Source organism: Herpailurus yagouaroundi, unplaced genomic scaffold (assembly GCF_014898765.1).
Source record: "Herpailurus yagouaroundi ecotype Mexico unplaced genomic scaffold, PumYag 29, whole genome shotgun sequence".
Taxonomy (NCBI): Eukaryota; Metazoa; Chordata; class Mammalia; order Carnivora; family Felidae; genus Herpailurus; species Herpailurus yagouaroundi.
Window position 1 is genome coordinate 102,123,079 of NW_024412377.1, and position 24,128 is coordinate 102,147,206.

The 24,128-nt window shown below is 47.6% G+C and overlaps 1 long non-coding RNA gene across 2 annotated transcripts; it reads left to right on the top strand.

Annotated features, from left to right (window-relative positions):
- The first annotated feature begins 1,122 nt into the window (after positions 1–1,122).
- LOC121014622 (uncharacterized) lies at positions 1,123–22,970 on the top strand. 2 transcript variants are annotated; one of them, XR_005783311.1, is made up of 5 exons: positions 1,123–1,335; positions 6,174–6,255; positions 9,583–9,677; positions 10,760–10,890; positions 22,842–22,970. It is a non-coding gene; the product is annotated as an uncharacterized LOC121014622 (long non-coding RNA). The 2 variants fall into 2 exon arrangements; XR_005783310.1 differs by lacking the exon at positions 1,123–1,335 and having other exon boundaries at positions 5,387–6,255.
- Positions 22,971–24,128: the final 1,158 nt, after the last annotated feature.

Genomic DNA, 24,128 nt, shown 5'->3' on the forward strand with positions numbered 1-24,128 from the left:
TCCCTATCCCCAAGTTGTTAAATTTCAGTTGAGGAAACAGTTTACCAAAAAAAGATAATTATAGTACATCATAGTTTATTGGTGTGCGCTCTTTGAGATACTTGCCCCTTTAAAGGTCATGGCTGCTTGCCATCAGAAAAACAACTTGACCTATGTACACTGAGATTTCTGAGGAAGGGTGGCCAGGTCTGTAAGGCTGTGAAGTGCCCACAGGATGGGTGCAGGGGAGCTTTGCGTGGAATCTAGACAAGGAACTTATGGTTAAGGTGGGGAGGGGTGTATGAAGAAAAGGGGTCTGTAGCAGCCCCCCCCCCCTTCTGAAAGGCATGCTCTCTGAAACAAGGATGGGGAAGCTGCAGGAGTGGCATGATTCAGCGACAAGCCACACCAGTTCTTTCCAGTTCCTAACCTTCCTGGTTCTCAACAGCAGACAACAGCAGACAAAGCTGCAGGGAAAGAGGGCTTCTGAAGAGCATCACTCTTCTGACCTTTTGAGTGTTTTTAAATAAAAGTGCTTTCGTTTAGCATATTTGAAAAATCTGGAAGGAATACGGTAAATCAATGACTTAAACCTTATCAGCTTCAGGTTTAATCATTTTTCTTGAACTGAATTCCCCCCACCGCGTTTAAAGAACAATAAGAACACAGAGCCCTCAGCACAGCCAGTCTCCTAGACTTCAGGATGAACTCGCAGATGGACTCGTGCTCAAACACCAAATCCCTTTTCGACTTATCTTTGGCTTTCAAGACCCGCATCCAACAGCCATTGAAAATGCTTCCCCTAAGAGCCTTGCTTCTGGAAGAGGAAGCATTCCCCGCTCTCTTGGGGCATATACCTATACTCATGAGAGGCACCCGGGACCTCCAGGAGGAACTCATTCCCGGGAAGGCAGACTCGGTTCCCAAAGCCCGGCAGCCAAGGGCGCCGCAAAGACACCAAAGGGTCGCCAAGCCACAAGCCAACGACGTGTGTCCAGAATGCCTGGCCTGTGCTGCTGGGATGTTAAATGTGGGCTCTGTGTTGTTTTAATAAAGCGGGGCGGACGCTGGCAGGTTTCCCCAGGGGCGGGCCTGTTTCCTCAGGAGACCGCGAAAGCAGCTGAGTAGAGAGCTGAAGGCGGCACCGTGCGGGCCGAGGCTTCCCCGGCCTCAAGGACGCCAGACCGCCTCTGCACTAGTGCGGGTACCTCCCGAGAGGCCCCGGGCTCATTTTCCACTCGGCTGCGTCCCGGCCGAGCTGTAAACCCAACCTGACGTGGGCTCATTAATTTGGCAGCGACTGGAAGGCTGGGCCATGGCTGCGCACCCAGGAGGCCTTTGTGCGCCCAGGGTCAGGTCAGAGGGCAACCGAAACACGGCTGAACCCTGCACGCGGCTCCCGGGCGCGGGGCGGCGCGACCCGAGCCGCTTCCTCCGTCCGGGCGGCCCCAGGACCCGGCCTCCCGCCCTGCGGCCCCGCCAGCGCGGCTTCCGGAGCCCGGCAGCGCGGTGACCCGGGCCCTTGGCCACGCCAGACCGGGCCTCGGGGGTAGGCGCACCCCGCGCGGCGCTCTCTCTTCCACCCCCGCCCCGGCATTAGCCCGCAGGCGTCGCAGGCCGGCCGGGCAGCGGGTCTCCGCGGCCTTCCGTCTTCGAGATTCCGTCACTGGGGTGCAGGCCCGGCCCTGCGCGCCGCCTTCCCTTGGTCTCCGCGCCCCGCGCCGGCCCGGAGCTCCGGGCTCGCGGGGGCGGGGACGGGGGTGGGGGTGGGGGGGACGGGGTGGGGGCGGGGGTGGGCGGTGGAAAGGCCCGGCTGCGACGCGCCGCCCTCCCACCCCCAACCCGCTGGAGCCAGGCCTCTGCCCCCCAGCCCGGTGGCCTGCTCTGGTGGTCGCTCGGGATGTTTCGGGAGGGTTTCGGCTGGCGGCCCGTCCCTTGCGCCCTCGGCCGCGCTCCGTGCGAAGTAGCACGTGGCGCAGCCCTGACCCGGTCGGCCAGGATCGATAGCACACTTCTTGTCCTGTTTTCTTGCTTTGCCATGCCCGAGGCGGGAGTGCCGAGGGAGGCGTGCACACCCGGGGGTGGAGAGAGGGGGCGGCGAGATGGGCCGCGGGGAGGGGGCTAGGACCCCCCCCTCCCCCCCGCCTCCAGCGCACTCCTTAGGCCCTCTGGGTTGGCAAGCGCCTGCTCGATTTTCCTTCCCTTTCCCAGTTTTCCCGAGTGGCGGAGGCACACTTCGAAATCCTAGCCCCGGGATCCCAACCCGGCGGTCTGGCCTTCACGAAGGCGGCGGGAAGGGGGGGGGGGGGTGGTTCTGCGTTTCACAAGTGACTCCAGCACAGATTAATTTTAGCAAGTTTCGCAAAAACAAACCGGCCTCCTTCTGTGCCTTTAGGTGACTTTTGTGACATTCAGCAGCAAAGAAACCTATTTCCTCTGTCATTCAGAGCTAACCACGTGTAATTGGCCCAGAAGTCTGTTGTATTTGGGGGAACTGTTTGCGATATCCCATCTGTTTTCATCTCGCGGTTCAAACAAGTCTGTGTTTACCCTTCTGTCGGGGAAATTGGTTTACATGCACAGCAATTTTGGTGCAACACCGAAGTATCCCCTTGAACTAATGCTACGGGTCCGACAGGCTTTGTACTGCTAATAACCCTCCATTACGTCTGTCAGGAGACTTTTACACAGCCGCGTGGTCGGTCCCATAAAGGAAATTAAGATCCTAGGTTTATCTTAACTGTTTGAAAACCAATTGGTTTCTGGTGATGGCCACAGACGCAGACGCGCGGGTCGCGGGAGCAGTCGTGTCGCACTGGGGGGAAGCCCTGCCGCCTTCTGGCTTCCGCGGGGTGGGCTAGTCTGACAGCGGGTGACCCCCAGCAGCCACTCCTCCTGCCCGGAAGACGAATTTGCGTCTCTTTTGTCTGCACCACCTTCCCGAGCTGCGGGCCCTGTTTCCCAAGTGACAGACCGCGAAACCGCAGGGAAGCGGCGGGAGCCTGGGTGGGAAGGTCTCTGACGGCGTGTTTCGCAGATCGAGGATGGATGGAGGCGCAGAAGGCTCAGCGGCCATCTGGCCGTTTCGCGGGCGGCAGGGAGACGATTTGGTGCTCCCAGGAGGGCGAGGTCTCCTTCCCAAGACTGGGGGGCGCGGAAAGAGATCAGGGCGCGTGAATCGCCGGCGGGACGCGGTGCTGGTGGCTGGTGGTCTCGTTTTTGACCCGGCTTGGGCGCCTGCCGGTGCCCGTCGGGGGTGGGGGGCGAGGAGCCCAGAGCCGCGAGGTGGCTGCGGAGTGGCCTCCGCACGCCCGGGAGTGTGCCTGGAGACGCGGCCGGCTGTCCTGGGGCTGAGTAACGGGAGAAATTGCTCTGAAATCGAGTCCGCAGCCCTGGCGGAGAGGCTGGTAATCAGCCCCTGGCATGTGTGCAAATGGTGATTTTGCGGGTGTTACTTAATCCATGCCGGCGGTGAAAAGCCGCAGGTTGGTGGCAGCCTCATCTCCCGTGGCCAGGCTTCTTCCAGGTCTGGTCTGCGGAGCAGGCCCCGAGCCCAGGTTAGGGTGCGGTGACTGGTCAGGGCTTGCGTCTGAGGTTTGGGTGATTATCCCAGTGTCTCGGCAGAAATCAGCCATTTCCTCTGCATCCCATGCTAACTTACTCTTTCAAGGGGAGGAAAAGTTGGGAGAGGAGACAACTGCAATGTTTTACAAACAGTGGCGAATGTAACTGAGGCTGTTTTGGTAAAAGGAGCAATATTCAGTTCTTTAAAATTTTTTTTTTCAACGTTTATTTATTTTTGGGACAGAGAGAGACAGAGCATGAACGGGGGAGGGGCAGAGAGAGAGGGAGACACAGAATCGGAAACAGGCTCCAGGCTCTGAGCCATCAGCCCAGAGCCCGACGCGGGGCTCGAACTCACAGACGGTGAGATCGTGACCTGGCTGAAGTCGGACGCTTAACCGACTGCGCCACCCAGGCGCCCCTGTTCTTTTAACCTTAGTATGAGGAACTGTCATAGTGACACAGAATCGGAAACAGGCTCCAGGCTCTGAGCCATCAGCCCAGAGCCTGACGCGGGGCTCGACCTCACGGACGGCGAGATCGTGACCTGGCTGAAGTCGGACGCTTAACCAACTGCGCCACCCAGGCGCCCCTGTTCTTTTAACCTTAGTATGAGGAACTGTCATAGTTGTCTGTGGGAGGCCATAAAAATCAGTAAATGACTCCTCTGCAAAGGAAGACCCAAGTCTTAGTGTTAAGGATTTGAGAAGTGACCTTTGCTAACTCTGTTAGGGTGGAGGCCTGCTCCTGGGTAAATGCGGGAAAACAAAGATCTAAGGCCAGAACCTGTGTCCCCACAGATAAAGTGTCCATCTCTTCCAAAGGTGAAAGGAAATAAGCCCTCCCCACCCCCATCCCCGTCTGCTGGCAAGCCCTGAATTCCTACTCCATGGTCAATTCCCTACTTCATTTTACTTGTGCAGAAACTGGTGATGAATAATTAAAAAATTCTTAAGAATCAAAATGTTCCAGGGGTAAAAGGAGCGAAAATCCCAACCTACTCCACCCCTTAAACCTCAAAAACAAACAAACAAAAAAAAACAAAAAACAAACAAACAAACAAACAAAAACCCAAATAATCCACTGATTTGTGACAAAGAGCAAGAATTTATATAACTACTTGGATATAGGTCTGAATTATAGGGGACAAGCTCTCTTTTGAGATCCTTGAGCATTTTATTTTGTGGCATTTTCAGTACCTTTTACTGAAAATAAATCTACAGAGAGTGTGAAAAGACCCCAACTCTAGAAGTTAGTTTTAGTCAATTCATGAAGATGGACTGAAAGGTTTGTCCTGAAAAGGAATGATTTTAAAGTTAAAATTCTACTTTGTATTCATGGTCAGCATAGCCATGAAGCATGAGGAAAGACAACAGAATTATCTGAGAGTACAGTGCTCACATATTCTGGGCAATCATAAAAATAGGGTTTTAGTTTAACAGGGTTTCTTAGTAGTGGCTGACTTACTGTCTTTCCTGATGTTTCTCTTTTTTTAATTCTTTTTTTAAAGTTCATTTATTTATTTAGAAAGAGACGGGGGGGGGGGGGGCCGGGGGGGGGGGAGGTAGGGGCAGAGAGAGAGAGGAAGAAAGTCCCAAGCAGGCTCCTCATTGTTGACGCTAACCCGATGCAGGGCTCAAACTCACGAACCATGAGATTATGACCTGAGCAGAAATCAAGAGTTGGTTGTTTAAGCAACTGAGCCACCCAGGCCCCCCTCTTTTTTTTTTAAGTTTATTTATTTGTTTTGAGAGAGAGCACAAGTGAGGGAGGGGCAGAGAGAGAGAGAGAGAGAGGGAGAGAATGAATCCCAAGCAGGCTCTGTGCTGTTAGTGCAGAGCCCAACGTGGGGCTCGATCCCATGAACTGTGAGATCATGACCTCAGCCGAAATCAAGATGCTTAACTGTTTGAGCCACTCAGGCATCCCCTGACGTTTTCTTTTGTCCTTCTTATCCATCAAGTACAACTGACCAAAAATTACACCAGAGAGACTCCTCACACAGTTTATTTTTGAGAGACTGCTCTTGCTTACTACTGCACTAGCAATAATGATGGGCACAGAGGGACCAGATGTGTTGCCTGCCCTTTTGGAGCCTCTAATTTGCTCGGGGAGAAGAGACTTAGAAAACTGAGAATATCCTTATCTAGTAGGAAGTAGAAAGTAGGAGTAGGAGGGAGTAGGAAGGGCTTGCATAGTATTGCTGAGGGAACAGAATGTGGAAGCCACCAACTTCCCAAGACCCAAGTGATGCTCAGGTCCTGTCAGAGAGAAAGCTAGAAGAGGAGACTAGGAAGTCAGTAGCCAGACGGGGTGTGGCTCAGCTATTGTCCTCCTTTTCCTGCCCCTTCTGCACTTGCAGTGGCACCAGGCGATGACATTAAGGGCAAATCTGGAGTTCATGGTATATGTCTGCGTGTTTGTAGGAGTGTGGTGGGGAGGGAAAGTCCAAATATATTGTCTGATCGTTCTCCACCTGTGGTGAGGTTAGGGGGAGCTCCAGTTTCTGGCTGTCATCCAGGAGCTACTTGTGTTACTGTTTGCATCAACATGATGCCCACAGGTAATCTAGAGAAAATAAACTAACTGGATTATGAGCTAAAGAATCATGTGGGCTTTTCTCCTGCTAGGATCTCAACAGCTGTTCCAGGACAAACATTGCCCGATAAGACTGCCCCCATCACAGGATGAATCTAAAGGACTTCATTGTGTGTGAGTAATTTCTAGAAAGTACTTGTAATTTTGTATGTGATTGGAAAGAATAACCACGGTGGAAAAGCCCCTGCATTTCTAATTGGTTTTGAGACTGTTTTTACCTGGTTGGTGTTTGAAAGCAAAATAATTGTTTCTCCTTGAGAAAACTGTTTGATTCTAATCCTCCATATGCGTTTGACATAGTTAAAAAAAAAATTTGGATACAGTTGCTGTTTTGATTCTGTCGGCCCTCTCCCCCCACCTCCCCATAACACAGGCTTTGGTTTGATTTTTCAGACCACACACACAGAGAACTGAATGTTCCATTAGTGATCATAGTCTTATCAGTTCTATAGGTGGCAGAAGGCTCACTCTAGGACCACCTGCCTCTGCATAGTATTACACTGTGGGAAGACATTCCCTCGTCACTAATAATGTGGGATGTGGTAGGGTGACTCTCACAGCCCATCTACTTTGGCATTGAGAACAAAGCTAGTTTAAGTTCAACTGGTCTGAAGCCCGCTTTCCTTAGATCTTGCCCAAGATCTATAACTGTAATCATCCATAACGACCCTATGCCATTGAATCTGCCCTGCCCCTGTGCTAGGAGACAGGAACCCAGGCCAGGGTCAGCACTACTAGTGGGGTAGCCGTAAAGATCCTGGAGGAGCCCCACAAGTGAGAAGCTCTCCACACTCACTTTCCGGTCTCCCCCTCCCCACGTGAAGGCCAAAAGCCGTGCCTGCCCCTAAAATCTCTAAAGGAAAACAGACGTTTTAAAACGACTGTCAACCTGTAAACAGTTACCCATTAATGAACTATTAAGCACTTAATTCTTATTTCCTCTATGTATTCATTTGCTCATTGAAATTTTGCCCAGCACATGGAGTATTTGGCAGTCAGTTTCTTCTGTTTTGGGAAACCACTTACGTGTGTTTTCAGGGATGCCCAGGGAGACAAGGATTCGGTTTATGTGCAGCCAGGGAAGCCCTCAACTAGTAGAGGACGAGATCTTGGCAGAGCAGTGGACGGGGTGGGTGGAAGCAGTGGATGGGAGAAGGAGAAAGAGGGGGTGAGCAGACGATCCAGAAGGTCTAGCTTCTGAATGTTCTTAGCAGGTTGTGGCCATAATCTCTTATGCTGATAGGCCTTCAGATATGATAAAGATCATAGCTATTGGATGAGAAAGAACAAAACGAGCATTTTTTAAAAAGCAACTTAAAAAGAAAAAATTGTCATGCATGGTTTGATTCTAGCAAAAGAATGATTATACATAAATAAGACATAGCATTATAGTTATTCCTAATGCATACATGCTTGCTTTTTTATATCTGTATTTCTTCCATCTAGATACAAAGATAAAATATACAATCCAAGTCAGCATTTACCATTTATCGTGTTATTCACGTTCACTTGTTTTTTTTTTCCCTTAAAATGTATACTTTTTTCCCCATGGACTTCCTTTTAGGCACAAAACTCAGATTCTGAAAGAAATACTCTCAGGTTTTTGTTTTTTTTTTTTTAAGCTGAGTTAGCTTTGTCCATTTTACTAACTGTGCTTTTGTACATTTATTTATTTTTATGATTTATAAAAATGTTCTCATCATTTTAATAGTCACCCCTGGGTGCATGGGCAATGGTTTAGAAAACTTCCAAAATATGGTAATACCACTATAGCAAAGCACCACACAGCAACAAAAACACAAACCCACTGAACACTGGCCCAGAACAACATTCCTCCAACTGTCTGGGGAAAATAAACCAAAAAAAGCTATCTTTCATCGTGCCTGAAAGGTCAGCTAACCAGGGCTTTCAGGAGAACAAGAGGAATGGTATTTTACAGATGAGGGCCCCTTGTTGAAGACCCTTTGCCTCCAGCTCCCTAGAAATGCACTCCAGGGCTGGGTGTGGAGACAGATCTCATCCTAGAAGAGGGGTTATGGGCCTGAAGCTACATGGAACCTACCCCACCTTGTGTGGACGTCCTGGCTGCCCGAATGAATATAGCCAAGGTGTCCATTCCAGCTACTAATTGCTCTTATCCTATCAGCTGAGGGCAAGGCTCTGGTTAGTTAGTTAGATTAGTTAGTTACAGCTGCTGTTGTTATTTACAAAGTGCTGAAGGAAAGATTGTTTTGAGTTCAGCACCGTGATATAGACATGGATTTTGAGTCCCACCTGTATTTTTTACTTGATGTATGGTCAAGTCATGTAACCTTTTCTTGAATCTTAAGTCTTTTTCCCACTAAAATCAGAGATAACATTGGCTGCCTCACTGAGTTGTTATGAGAATTAAGTGAAATAACACAAGTGAAAGAACCGATTAAATATATTGCAAGTGCTCTGTCAATGACCTGACTGCTGTCTGGAGGTTTTCTTGAATCTGAATTACCAGAAAAAAATTGCCTGTACTCTCTCTTTGTCTTTCCGTGGGTGCACACAGCCTTCCTGAACCGCACGTCAGATCTGAGTGAATGCCTGAAAAACCTGGAGAAGGATAGGCACTTGGTCTGAGGGTGGGGCTGCATGTGCATTCCATCTGACAGCCTAGGGCCCCACAAATACAAACTTAGTCACTCTGGAGTGTAACAGGGCTTCTGGCCGACTCCAGAGTTAGAGCAAGCGTAATGGGACAAAAGAAAACGGTACAGGGGACATGGTATACTCAGTTGACTTTTGTCAGCCATGTCAAGAGGCAGAATGGAGTGCTCGTTATAAGCAAGGATATCTGGAGCCTGCTTAGAACAGTGCTCAATATACTAGGTATCAGTGCTTTTGAGAGGCAGCAGAGACTCAAGCTAAAGCATGTGGCTCTGAATGAGCTGCCTTAGTCTGTTTTCACCGTTTACTGACTGGATGACCTTGGGAAGTTCTTACAGTTCTTCGGTTTCTTCATCTGTAAAATGGGGGTGGTAGTAATACTTCCTAGGGTTGTTTTTGTTATGATTTAATGAGTTAATAAATGTCAAGGGCTTAGAACAGTGTCTGGCATGTAGCACATATTTGCTGTTATTGTTGTTTTTTTATTATCATTATTACAGGTAAGCTGCCCCCACTCCTTTCCTTCCAGCTCAAAAAATGTAGATTACTCCCTAGCCAACCTGAAGGAGAAGGCTGTTGATCACCCAGAAATCTTTCTATGACTCTCACCTGTATGGCTGGTCATGCCTACTTTATCCTAAGGTGGTTCTTTAAAAGTTCGCTACAGGAGGGACACATTTACCCCTCCCAGGGGGCTGTCGCATCCCACACCTTCACTCCACCCTTGCATATGGTGCCCTTTAGTCCCTTGTGATTTTTCACCACCTTCAGTTCCTCGACTTGTGTTTTTCCTCTTCCTTCCAGTTCTTGAGTATGATGAAGGGCTGTCCTGAGTCCTGTCGACAGTGAGGGGATGTTGCACTGATCAGACCAGGGCTGCTATTTTTCTGGATGAATAGGTGTGTAGATGGACTCAATGGACAGTGTTCAATTGCTAATTCTTTAAAAAAATTTTTTTAATGTTTATTTATTTTTGACAGAGAGAGAGACAGAGCATGAGTGGGGGAGGGTCAGAGAGAGGGAGACACAGAATCCGAAGCAGGCTCCAGGCTCTGAGCTGTCAGCACAGAGCCAAACGTGGGGCTCGAACTCACAGACCACGAGATCATGACCTGAGCCGAAGTCGGATGCCCAACCGACTGAGCCACCCAGGTGCCCCGATTGCTAATTCTTATAAAATCAACAGGAAATGAGAAATAGAGCATCAAAAAAATTAAATGCCCTGTTGGTTTTTAATCATTCTGGTAATCTCATTCCTCGTGCTACCAGTGTTATTTTTAAGAGAAGGTGAATAAATATGAACCCCCTTCCAAAACATTGCAGGGCTCTGCAGTTTCCTCTGAGAACTCCTTTCCTTTTGAGGGTGGACTTGAACTCAACAGCAGGACGAACATCGCTAAGCAGGCCCCGTCCGTTAGCAGTCTGTGTTTTCGCCAAGGGCTTATGGATGGCATTTCTTCACGACAGACATAGTGGAGTTAGTTGGACATATCACTCTAGACTGAGCTCTGAATCTCCAGATTGTGAGCAGTTTAATTCATACTCTCCATGTAGCTTTGCTATTGACATTTATTAGCCAAGAGTGTTGCTGCCAACACAAGTTTTGAGTAGATTGTGGTATAAACAGATTTCCTCTTTACACATTCTAATCAGCGCAGAAGGATTGTTTTTATTGAAACCGTATCTCAGCTTAAACTTCTCCACACATGTAGGCACACATGTACAGAGTTTAAATTGTATTTATGGTTGGTAGATGTTCTAATTATGGGGCTGCGTGTGTTCAGAGAGGAAAATTAAATCAGCAAACATGGGACGCCAGGATGCCCTTCCGCTCTGGATTGGGTCCTTTACGGTTTCAGGCTTTGAGAAATCAATGCCGTGAAATGGTGGGTGACAATCCAGGCAGACATTTGTCTCCTGGCTGATTTACAGTGTTATCTACAGAGCTTTTTTTTTTTTCTTTTTTTCCTCCCTGATGAAGTGAAATTTGACTCCTTATTGCCTGCTTCATCCGAACACATCACAGAGCAATTGCCAACAAGCAGTTCTTCTGGATAATGTCCTGAGCCTCATTTTCCATATTAGAACACGTGGAATGCTAAAATCAAAAAGGTATGTAACTGAGATTGTGCCTATCAGCCCCATCCCATGCCGCTGTCGTGATAATGACAGTGACTAGGTTGCTAGTCTCTAAGCAGTGTCCAGTCTTCTTTGAAACTCACCCAAGAAGAGGTGTCCACATCTTTCCCCAGACTCCTGAAGAATGCAGGCCTGGCTGCAACAGACCAAGGAGGGGCTAAACGGTTTTGAAAGTAGCTGCTGCTGTTATTTAGTTAGCTCAAGGAGGATTGTAGTTTGCAAACATGGGCAAAATATGTGCTCCAAGGATATGTAGAGCATAATCTAGCCTGGTCTCCCCGACCACAGTAATTTTGCTGCTGCAGGCAAAATGCTTTCCTGGTGTAGGTCTGAGTTGACAGATTACCGAGGGAAATTTTTGTCTTGCCCACACTCCCAGATTATTCAGCTCTCTTTTTAATACACCACTCGGCCCTCCTCCACACAGATTGTGTGGTGTAGACCTGGCATCCTTAACTGAATAATCTCTTTGCTGACAGCTGAAAAGTAAAGGCATCTGTGACAATCAGATGGGGTGCCTCAGGTTGGTTCCAGATGTCAAGTTGATTAATGTCGGAGTCAGGGCTGCCAGCAGATCCCCAGGAAACAACCCTGGTGGCTGTAGCATCAGTGGGTAGAGACATATGCACAGATACTGAACAGATGCCAGTCCTTCTGTATCAGTTTAATAGAATGCCTGGAAAATTGTGTACTTCCCCCAGGACATAAACCCCAATACGTGAATGTTTTCAGCCATTTTTCACGTTTCCTAACGCAGGGAGTTTGTTCCACTAAATTAACGTCAGTATTTCTATGCTAAGAAGGCCAATGCAGGCAAGCCCCAGTGGGAAAGCCCAGTACAAAGTGAAGATCTTTGCGAGGATAAAACAGCACATTTCTGCATAGTACTTCTGATTTTCCAAAGCATCATCATTTTTACTTCTTTTCCCACCATTAGCCTCAATCCCTATAAAACGGGTTGAGAAAGGTGTGATTGTGTCAGTGACCCAGCGTTCGTGCTCTGAAGTGCTCTGTGAGTTAGAGATGCCATTCATTGTCCTTCCCACCTGCCCAAGCCACCACGAGACGGGCGAATGGCCTATTAGATGTCATGCAGTTTGGTCGGCATAAGAACTACAGACTCAGCACCCACCACCCCTGCTTGTTCTCTCATCGAATTGTGGTCCCCAGACCAGCAGCATCAGCATTTCCCCACACCTACTGGACCAGAACCTCTGTGAGTGAGGCCCAGCAATCTGTTCTAAGAAGCCCTTTGGGTGATTCTGATGCACACTCAAGTTTGAGAATGACTGGCCTGGGCCAAGAACTAGTTTGCATTTCCTAAACCAGGCCCAGTGGGCATCCCATGAAGCAGTTTTCAAAATTTCACGAAACTTACTAGGAATCATAGCCTTAATGTTACTTTTTAAAAATTGCATATTTCATTATAGATGGCTGATAAATGACAGTTGGAAAGGGAAATGGACTATTATATCTCATTATTGCCATTTTTTAGGAACTCGATTATTAGTCAGTGCTGTTGAGTATTCTTTCCTTCATGCCCCCACTCATTTGTGTTGTTACATGCTCTATGATAGATACCAGGAGCTCCAAAGATGGTAATGTCCTTACTCTGGAGATAATTATAGGCTTGCGAACAGATTATTGCAATACAATATAGCAAGTACTAAAAAGCAGACTCAAACAGTACTGTAATTGAAAAAAATCTGAAAACCTTGGGGAAAAAATCTTCAGGTGAGGCCATATTGCTTCCAGACTGTGTGGAGAAGCTTGGACAGCTGGAATGGGAGGGAGGGAGGTCGGCAGGGCAACTCTTGGGTGGAAACCTACTCCTTCCTCTTCATTCCCCAGCCACCCAGGAAAGCTGCAGAAAAAGGAGCCCACCTCTGGGTTCTGGGTTTGCCTCCCTCTCTTGGAATCTTCTGCCTCTTTCCTGGGCAACGACATTTCTGATTATGAGAAGCACTGATAGATCATTTGAAACAGGCTCACAGACCCTGCACTAGTGAGAACTTAAAAACGCGAACTTTGACATACTTTTCTAGACCTGCCTCATCTTTTCTTATGATGGGCAGTTATTTAAACGGCACTTCTCTGTTCAACCGGTGACTGGAAACCAAGAGAAATGTCACCTTGATTCTGAGACTATGCGGAGAACATTTGTTTCCCTCCAGTACAATGACTTTCAAAAACACATAAGGTTTAGTTCCTGTGCAACTTTTTCACGTAAAGAAAAAATCATGATTATGTGGTTTGCGTTGCAGAAAAAAAATACTCTGGGTAACTTTGCTTTCAGGTTACAGTGAGGTTGGTCCCTATTTATCAGGTTTCTGGTCCAGAACCCCAAGCCTGAGCACACGACGGGCCTCCTTGTCCTTCCTTTCAAGTTTACTTTCTGTCTGTCTGCAGTGACACTTCAGAACGTGTGTACATGCCCGAACCCCCCGCAAAACTAAAACAGGAGGAAAGGGGAGGGGCAGGGCAGAGACATGATGCAAGGAAACTACAGATGTAAACTGAAACTTATACCAAGAACACCAGCAACTGCTTTCTTCTGTGTGTGTGTGGGGGGGGGGGGGGTGCTTCTGGTTCTAAATGAGGTGTTAGTGTTTGTGGGGTGGTAACCTTGTCCTACTGAATTATGATGAGAAAACAACCCAGTTGCCTACAGAGCCAAAAACAAACCTCAGAACTGCTTAACTCATCCGTCAAACAAATTGTATTTTAGGAAATGCAGGACAGAGAAAAATGCACGAAAGAAAAGGAGATTTATTTATTTGTACAAAAGTAGAATGACAGGCGTTTGAGTGGATCCAAATAGCATTTAGGGAGAAAAAAAAATGTGATTCATTGCCAGCTATTAAATCTTGTTTATCCTTCTTTAAACTAACCAGAAACACATTTCGGGAAAATGCTAGTTAACAGTTTAAGCAGTGAAAGCCTCCTGGCTTTGCCTTCCCTACTTTTCCAAGAGGAGGATGAGGGTGTGAAGCAAGTGAACAGCGTTTCAAGAAACTGGGGCCACGAATGGATTTCCAGTCCTGCCTCTGGAGCTCACCCTCAGACTCTGGGAGAATTCCTTCAGTCTCCTCAAAGAGGGATGCTTACCTTCCAGCAGCTGCGAGAAGGTCCATGTTTACCAGGTAGTTTCAGATGAACGTTCCCAAGGGCGTAAAACATTACTCCAAAGCAGTCAGTGACGACGTGCTGTGTCCTTCACAAAGCACCTTTTCCCCGATGGCCCGTCATCCCCATAGTGTCTCCCAGACCGACAGCGGACAGCACCAGTGCTGACCCCAGACACGGCTCTGGGACTGAAATGCTTCAGAGCACTTGACAAGGATCTGAAAAATTTGCTGAAGTCCCAACTGTGGGTAGAAGAAATGCCTCCAAGCTACAGTACGCTGTGGTGGCCCCTTCCAGGCTGGCCCTGTGCTCTTCCTGCTGCGGGGCCTGTGAGGGAACTGCCTTTTATAGATGCTCTTACTGCACCCCAGCACCCTCTTGCTTAAATGTATTAATATAAATGTTTGGGGATGCCTGGGTGGCTCAGTCGGTTAGGCGTCCGACTCTTGATTTTGGCTCAGGTCATGATTTCACGGTTCCCTGAGTTCGAGCCCCACATCAGGCTCTGTGCTGGCAGCATGGAGGCTGTTTGGGATCCTCTCTCTCTGCCCCTCCTCCACTCATGCTGTCTCTGTCTCTCTCAACAAGAAATAAACTTTAAAAAATTTAGAAAGATATATAAATATTTGGGTCATCAATGCCTTTAGAATTAGAATACAGTAGAATCCCTACCATAGACTGTAGGGATTCACTTGATTCAATCAGTTACAGAGATAGACACTTTTCTGAAGGAAGCCACTAGCATCTTTTTGCCTTCCAAGCAAATAATTCCACCCTAGGGATTATCTAGGGTTTGTGGTTTTAGTAGCGTTTAGAGAGGGTACTATCTGCGGAGTTTAAGGCCACAAGGAAAGGTGCAGGTGGGCTCATTAGATCCACAGAACTAGTCTTCCCTCTCCCCCTCCCACCGCAGTGGTTGAAGCAGAAGGAATATGGCTTGCTGACTTTCCAGCCTCAGGGCGCTCGATAAGGCTAAGTGATCTTGGCCTGTACTGGCTCTGTCCCCTTTTCCCCGAAATCTTCCCCGGAATCTTCACCTTTTCTCTTTTGCCCAACATACCAGATTCCCTCACATATTTCTATTAATATTATAAATTCCTTGAGGACAAGAATAGTGTTGTTTTTTTTTTTTAATTTTTTTTTTCAACGTTTATTTATTTTTGGGACAGAGAGAGACAGAGCATGAACGGGGGAGGGGCAGAGAGAGAGGGAGACACAGAATCGCAAACAGGCTCCAGGCTGCGAGCCGTCAGCCCAGAGCCTGATGCGCGGCTCGAACTCACGGACCGCGAGATCGTGACCTGGCTGAAGTCGGACGCCTAACCGACTGCGCCACCCAGGCGCCCCAAGAATAGCGTTTTAATAATTTTTGTATCCCTTTCTCCTAGCAGAGCACCCACCATGTAAAGTTAGGCATTGGAAAACGGTGTTTAAAATGAGTAGGGCCCTTTTACCTGCCAGCATTGTGAGCCACCTAGGCTAGATCTGTGCCGACTGGAGGCACACGATAAGGCAAATCTCCCCCCAGACAGCTACCTTCAAACCTAATATTAGGGAGACTCTCTGTTTTTCGTTTTAATTAGCTCTACAAACAACATTTCAGTCTTCACTACCACCACAACAGAAGACCAGCCTTGTCGTCATCCTGTGGGTTTCCTCGGCATCTGCACTTTTAGGGTGAGAATCCATTTGAACTACTGCAACGGTGCCTTTGGGATTTATGGGAGGAAAGGAACTCAAATAGCCTGACAAGTCAGAAGAAGACAAGCTTAGATTGGCAGAAAGGTGTGCCTTCTCTTCTGGCCAATTTTGGCCAGGGTAGCAGTTTACAGAGGGAAGGAAGGGGAAGGCACAGAAGAGCATCGTTTTAGGTCAGAAATGTCATAGCGGGCATTGTTTCACAAGGTGCCAGGAACATCACTAAATCGCTCTTGTGTCGGAAGGGAAATTTGGACATGAGCTGGACCAAGGCAGAGTGTTTGCAGGGCGTCCAAACTCTGGACTCTCACCACAGAGCCTGATGACAAAGGGAAGAAAGATTAGGTCACGGGGTGGGGCCCTGCGAATAGGATCAACGCCCTTGTAAAAGAGACTGAAGAAACGCTCCCTCTGCCATGTGAGGTCACAGTGAGAAAATGGTGGTCTGCAACCTGGGAGAGGGCTGTCACCAGAACCCCACCATGATGGCACCCTGACCTTGGGCTTTCAGTTTCTAGAATGGTGAGAAATCAATTTCTATTGTTTATAAGCCACATAATCTATGTAGTTGGCTTTAGCAGCCCGACTAAGACATCAGGGTGGTATCTTACAAAATCTTATCAGTTCTTTGCACCTATTCCCCTGACTACCTGACCCATGTTTTGCTGCTTCTGCAAAGAACAGCAGTGGAAGGAATGTGGATAGGACAGCAGACTCCTGGGAGGAGCTGAGCTGACAAGCAGGAGGCAATGGATGTTCCCTGCAAGGGTCCTCGCTCGGATTCTCGCCTGGCTTCCTTTGCCACGTCACCTTCTACTTGCACTTTTCAGGGAGAGACTGTGGTCACCACCACACTCCTGCAGGCACCAAGGGCTCACGTCACACCGTCACATGGCACCCTCCCTCTGCGCCTCTGGCGTCACATCCAAGAGCGTGGCAGCCAAGGACGGCACTGTTGCCATTTTGCCCCATACTCCTTCCCTGAAGATAAGAGTTTTAAGACATAAAGGGACTCTAGGACCCAGCCATTCCACTCCTAGGTATATACCCAAGAGAACTGAAAACATATCTTCACAATCAAACTTGTACACAGATGTTCACAGCAACACTGTCCACAGTAGCCAAAAAGTGGAAACAATCCGTATGTTCATGAGCTACTGAATGGGGCAACAAATGTGGTATGTCCACGCACTGGGATATTACTCAGCTGTGAAGAGAGTAAGTGTGGACATGTGCTATAACAAGGACGAACCTTGGAAGCACTCTCGGTGGAAGAAGCCAGACACAAAAGGCCACAGACTGTATGATTCCATTCAGATGAAATACCCAGAGAGGCAAATTCACACAGTCGGAAGGTAGATTTGTGATTGCCTGGAGTTGGGGGGAGGAACACGGGGGAATGACTGCTAGTGGGCATGGGGTTTCTTTTTGGGGTGATAGAAATTTTCTGGAATTAGTGGTGATGGTTGCTCAACATTAAGAGTATACAAAACTCACTCAATTGTACACTTTAAAACGGTGAATTTTATCTCGATGAAAAAAATGCAATTAAAAAAAAAAGAAGTGATGAACTCAAGTCTCCAGGAAACAGCCCCATTTCCTTCTTGCTTCCCTCCCTGAGCCAACTGGGAACCTTGTTCAAATATTTGCACACCTCAGACCTGCGGCTTGGACGGACCTATTGGCGCATCTTTTCTCCTACCTTCTGGCCACATCTCTGCACTTCAGTGTCCATCCGTCGAGACTCCAATGGGTATTCAGTTCTGAATGTTCCTTTACGTGCCTGCACTACGTATTTGGTCTCTGGGGTTTGGTTGATCTAGATAGAGATCTCAAATCCCCACCCTGTCTCTGGCAACACTGGTCCTATGAGCCACTCCCTGTGGGAGCCGTATTTCTCAACTGTTGGAAAGCACCAGGGAGGTTGGTTGGAGGCACTGACTGATAAATAAGGCTCAGCAAAATGCCAGCTTGGGCCATTTGTTTTTGTGCGTTTGTCTTGTTTTGTTTTGCTGGTGTCATAAGCAGAAGCCTTGAGCCAAGAGATGCCTCTATCATCTGATAGATAGGACCCCTCAGTTTGCCCTTCTTCGGCCTGTCCCCTCTTCAGCAGGCACTGCCACACAAGTGGCCTGGTGTGGAATCCACACATCTATCCGGCTGTGAGGTGTGAGGATTTCTCGGGGTATAAACCTCATAGAAGTGGCCGCTCAGGCACTCACTGTGGCCACATGCTGAGGACCCCTGGCCGTGAGCCTCATGTCCCTCCATGCCCGCCTCCCGCTCACGACTTTGTGCTTTGCTGCCTTGGTGAATGGCATTCTTTCCTGCCTGCCACATGGGTATTCCCGAACCTTTCACCCATTTCAGATGAGCACGTCCAGGAACATTTTTATTCCCACGCATGACCCTGAAGGACAGGTAACATGGGAAGCCTTTTATAATACTAGTTCTGGGAGGGAAAGGGAAATTTCAACCCCCCAAGGGCTCGTAAGCAGGTGTGCTGAAAGTCTGATGCCACTAAGTTGTGCTGTCTCAACCGGACCCACGTAGTTTAGGTTGGTTAATAAAAACGAAGGCTCTTGATTTACTTTTTTTAAACTGACAAGCGGAGCCCAGGACGGTCAAGTGGGTTAAGAATATTCCAGTGATTCATATCAGAGCCCTGCCATTGTATGGTCCACACAGAGTGCCACTAGAGCAGGCCCGGCCACCTATCTGCACATTTATGGAAACACGTAACCCTACTAATCAGCAGCTCACTGAGCTTCTCACTTGCCCGCAGGCCGAAGAGAAGGTGTTTGTGGGGTCAGACGTATGTTTTCCTCAGTTGTGTTAGTGGGTGAGTCAGAGTGCTGTGGTGTAGGCAAGAGGCAGGAATTCTGGATGACCCAAGAGGAGGGGGATTTTTTAGCAGCTCTCTGGTGTTCCCAGATTGACAGGGAGCCTGAAGAAACGGGCATGGAGGCAGGTGGAAACCAAGACCGCTCCAGAGTGAGGAAGCCTGTGGTCTGGGAATGATGCCATAGCTCTAATGGTCTGGATAAGGCAAGGTTGCCACCCTTGGGTCACTCAAGAGTCACGGCCTTGAGAAGAGGCATCCAGTTGGTTGGGTTTTTATCGCGGATATGCCATAGGAGAAAATAGTATCCAGTCTCTCAGCTTCTGTGACAGCAGGTGGATAGTCCCACCCAAACTACACGCGGGGGAAAGAGTTATTTCCCAAAAAAAGAAATCAGACTGCTAATTAGGAAAAGGGAACAGATGCTAGGTAGACAAACAATCAGCCACTGTTTCTTTCCTTTGAAATACGGAAACTCACTTGAAACAAACAAAACTGAGCAATAGCTTCTCTCTGAAAGAGGGTGTCCAGTTATCTGTAGTGAAATGATTGTGTATTTACAATGAGACCTTAATTTTATGGGACTTCTGGCAGAGGTGATGTCTAATATGAGCCAAGGGAATATCCGAAGGGGTGCTTGTGTGGCTTAGTTGGTTGAGCGTCTGACTTCGACTCACGTTGTGACTTCATGGTTCATGAGTTCGAGCCCTGCATGGGGCTTGCTGCTGTCAATCCAGAGCCCGCTTCGGATCTTCTGTCCCCCTTTTTCTGCCCCTCCCCCACTTTCTCTCTCTCCCTCAAAAATAAAAAAAAAAATGAATAAAAAAAAAGAATATCTGAAACTGCTACTAGCTGTCTTGCTCAGTTTGGTTATGCAGACTCGATTCTTTCTTTTTCTTTTTATTTTTTTAATTTTTTTTTCAACCTTTATTTATTTTTGGGACAGAGAGAGACAGAGCATGAACGGGCGAGGGGCAGAGAGAGAGGGAGACACAGAATCGGAAACAGGCTCTAGGCTCTGAGCCATTAGCCCAGAGCCCGACGCGGGGCTCGAACTCACGGACCGCGAGATCGTGACCTGGCTGAAGTCGGACGCTTAAGCGACTGCGCCACCCAGGCGCCCCGATTCTTTCTTTTTAAAAAAAATTTTTAATGTTTATTTATTTTTGAGAGAGAGACAGAGCACAAGTGGGGGAGGGGCAGAGAGAGAGGGAGACACAGAATATGAAGCGGGTTCCAGGCTCTGAGCTGTCAGCACAGAGCCTGTTGCGGGGTTCAAACCCACGGCCTGCAAGTTCGTGACCTGAGCCGAAGTCGGGTGCTTGCTTACCAGACTGAGCCACCCAGGCACCCCAGACTTGATTGTTTCTGTGGAGAGAAAGTAACATGGAGTATTTATACAGTGAATCTGAATCAAATTAGGTAAGGCAGGCTTCGTAAACCTTCTTAGTTGTGTGTGTGGGGGGGGTCTTCGGCCATTTTCTCCTGTCAAAAGATAATAGGGGGCGATTAGCGCTTCAGGTATGAGAAGGGTGGCACAGAACCTCTGTGTGATTCATCAGCATCTACAGAGGATGTGTTTCCCATGAGCATATGCCCACCATCCTGCACATGCAGCCAGTTGCATTGTCCTGGGGAGAGCGTGTCAGGTGACATCATTCAGTGGGCTGTTTGCTTTGCTGTGGCCTCTCTTGCCACTTGCGTTCTTCTAAACAGAGTTGAACCCCGATGGCTGAAAAAGGTCTACCGTGATCACGCTGGACCAAAGACACGGGTCCTGCTGGACCACATTTTAAGTTTTCCAACGGCTCAGGCCCCCCCGAGGACATATGGCCGGACAAACCCAGGGAAGAGTTCCGCGGGCAGTTAGGAATTGGTGGAAGTCCTTTCACGTTGTGGAAGAGATCACAGTTATCGTGACAGCCTCGGAAGACTGAGCCCAGTTCCATGATCAGGAGCTGGGTAACTGCACGTGGAGGCATGTTGTGACTTCCGGGAATTGGAAAGAATGGAGGAAGTGTGACGGCCAAGGCACAGCCTGCCCTTTCTCCAGAAGGAGGAGGGAGGAGGTCCGGACAGAAGACAAAGCCTGCCTCAAGGAGCTGCTCTTTCCCCACTGGTTTCTCGGACGATTAACTCGGCTTTTTATATGTGCAGAGCAAGTCAGCATGGTTTTAGGAGAAGGGAAGTCCGTCTCTGTAGTATTCAGCACGATTTTGTGGTGGCAGGAGGTATTCCATTAGAACTCTTGGTGGCTACACCACAGATAACATTCTCCATGCCTCTTTGCATGTAATCCTAGTAATAAAGGGCTTGGCCAATATTTTATTGATTATTGAGAATGATGAATAATCACAGCTGTGTTTGCTGGGGAGCTTCTGGGGAAAGATAATTAGAAACATATTATTTTTCATGGCAATGAAACAATTGTCGTGTTAGTTTTTCAGGAATTCCTCTAAAAAGAGTGATTCTCTTTAAAGAAAGGTTTCTAAAATAGAGACCGCAATGCAATGCTAAAATTAATGATCTGCTGGGACAGCAGAGAAATCACTTTGTGAGAGGTACTGTTCGTAATGAAAAGCTAAAACATAAGAATAGTTGCTACAGTTAGGCACCCCTACCTCCAGAAAATTTGGCTTCAAGGGGTGGGCACACTGAATAGAGGCCAGCAGTTGGGTTCCTCTCATATTCTCCGGCTTCTTAATATGAGAAATGTGCATTTTAATACAAGTTTATAAAGTATTCTAAAAATTATTAAAGTCTGTGTCAGTAAAACAGGATTGAAATGGAAGTGACCCAGTTATTTGTTTCATGTGCAATATAGCTTCTTCTAAAAAATAGAGAAATGTGGAAAAAGTATTCCACAGTCTTAGACAACTCAATCTTTTAATTATGGCTCTCTAGACACAGCCTAGGATAGATTCTTTGTAAAATCAAACGTTAAAAGAGCGTCAATTTTATGCCTATGACCTAATATATTCCTCTAGGATAGAATCATGGGGAAATTCTTTCACACTTCTATTAATACATGATTCTTACGTTTCTCAAGCTTTAACGTAAGGACATAAAACTCAGAACATCTTAGCATGGTAAAGGGATCAATGAATGACAGAGGGGCACCAGTTAGCAGACTGTTGCAATAATTTGAGCAAATGGGGAAAGTGAGTCCTTAGACTGTCACTGATTTTTGAAAGAAAATAAGATTTGCTAGTAGATTTTAGTAAGCGTAAGAGAGAGAAGTCAAAGATGACTCCAAGATTTTTACTCTGAGTAGATAGAAGAAGGCATTTGCCATTTACTGTCATAAAGAGGGCTGTAAGAAGAGGTGGTTTTCAAAGAGAGATCAAGAATTTGGTTTTGAACTCCGAAGCCTGAGATGCCTTTGAGACTTCCAAGGGCAGATGCCAAGGAGTCAGATGAATAAGAGTCTGCATGTAGGCAAGAGGTCTGGGTTAGAGATAGAAAACCGTGAGTTATCAGTGTGTACATGGTATTTATTTATTTTTAATTTTTTTTTCAACGTTTATTTATTTTTGGGACAGAGAGAGACAGAGCATGAACGGGGGAGGGGCAGAGAGAGAGGGAGGCACAGAATCGGAAACAGGCTCCAGGCTCCGAACCATCAGCCCAGAGCCCGACGCGGGGCTCGAACTCACGGACCGCGAGATCGTGACCTGGCTGAAGTCGGACGCTTAACCGACTGCGCCACCCAGGCGCCCCTGTACATGGTATTTAAAGACTTGAAAGTGAGGAAAGATGAAAAGGGGCTGTGAACAGAGACTCCTGGGCTGTGCCAACATTCAGAGGTCAGACAGATGCACAGCGGCCAGAGAGGGAGGGGGACAGTCAAGGGAGAGTGGGGTCCCAGTAGACAAGAAAAGAATGTTGTTCAAGAAGAAAGGAGTAATCACCTCTGTGATTGCTCCTGAAAAGTTGAGGAGGATAAAAACTGAGAAATAGGGCAACCAACTGTCCTGATTTGCCCAGGCCTCTCCGTGTCTTAGCACTGAAAATCCTGTGTTCTAAGGGAGTGCTTAATGCGAAGCAAATGCCAAGCATTTCTCCTACCAGGGAGAAATGGCCATTGGGCTTATTGGTCATGAATGTTAAGGTAAGAAAAGTTTGTGTGGAATAGTGGGGACAAAAAAACCTGGGCGGGGTTGGTTTTATTGTTACACAATATATATTACAATGGTGTTACCTCATTGTTCTTACCTATTATTAAAGTTATGTAAGAAAATTTTTCATGTCTTTACAGATGCATTTCAAAATATTGAACAGTGAAATGTCATGTTATCTGTGATTGCTTTGAAATACTTCAGCAAGGGAAAAAAAGAATGAAGCAAGTAAGTATCGCATTCATAATTATTAAATTTGGGTGATGTGATTATGGAGTTCATTATAATATTCTTTATTTTTATGTACGATTGAAAACTGTCACGGTAAATTGTTTCTAAGTTAGATAAAGCGAATGGGAAAAAAGGAATTAGAGACAGCAGGAATACACAAATTTTTTCAAGCGTTTTGCTCTAAAGGAGAGTAAAGAAACGGGCAGTGCCTGGATTGGTCTCTGGATTTTGTTTTTGTTTTGTTTTGAGATGGGAGAAGTTACAGAAGGTTTGGATACTAATACGGGAACATAGATGAGGCAGGCAGGGTGAAGCAAATACAGGGGTGCTGACGTTGAGTAGGGAGAAGGGATGGGGCTAACGGCACCCAAGTGGAGGGCTCCGTGTTGGAGATGATAATGCTGAGCTCATTCACGGTCAATAGGAGGATGGCAGAAGGAATGGGTTACAGGGGCAGGTAGAGTGGGTGTGCTGGTGGGAGGGGATGCCCTTGTGTTCTGATGGCTTTGGTTATTTCCATGAAGGAAGAAGCAAGGTCAAAGGCTGGGGGAGCTTGGAAGTTTAAGGAGCGAGGAAGAAGTGAGAAAGAGTTTTCCAGGAGCGTGTGAGAGAGGGACGAAGTTCCCTGGAGGAATGCAACAAGATCCTCAGGTAGCATTAATGGCCTATCTCCGGTGGAAACTGGTCAGTAAGTGGAGACGTTGCTTGGGGTGGGGGGTGACCTGCAGGCACTCACCTTCCCACAATGACTGCATGCATTTCCAATGCGCTGCCTCAGGGCTTTGTTCTGGCTGTGGGAGCACTTGCTGCCTACACACTGCGTAATCAGGGTGCGCTAAAGACTTACTGTGCCTCTGAAGCAGTTCTCAACCCATGACGGACCGGGCTTTGGTGGATAAATACGCCAGCTCCCACAGCATTCAGCTGGGGTGGTTTTCAGGCATGTTCAACATATTGGGCAGCATTCCCCACTGGGATTCCCCAGTTGTCCACAGAGATAATTTGCTTAGTAGTAATCCTTTATTGGTTTTCTTTCATCCCCTGTCTTACTTCCTGACCCTTCTGATGTTTCTTAGGATCATCTCCCAAAAAACCATTTGTGCTGCAATCCTTGTCTAAGATATTTCTCATTGGAAAATAAAATCTAAAAGAGTATGGCATGTTTTACGTGCTTGAGAGCAGATGATCAGTGGGTG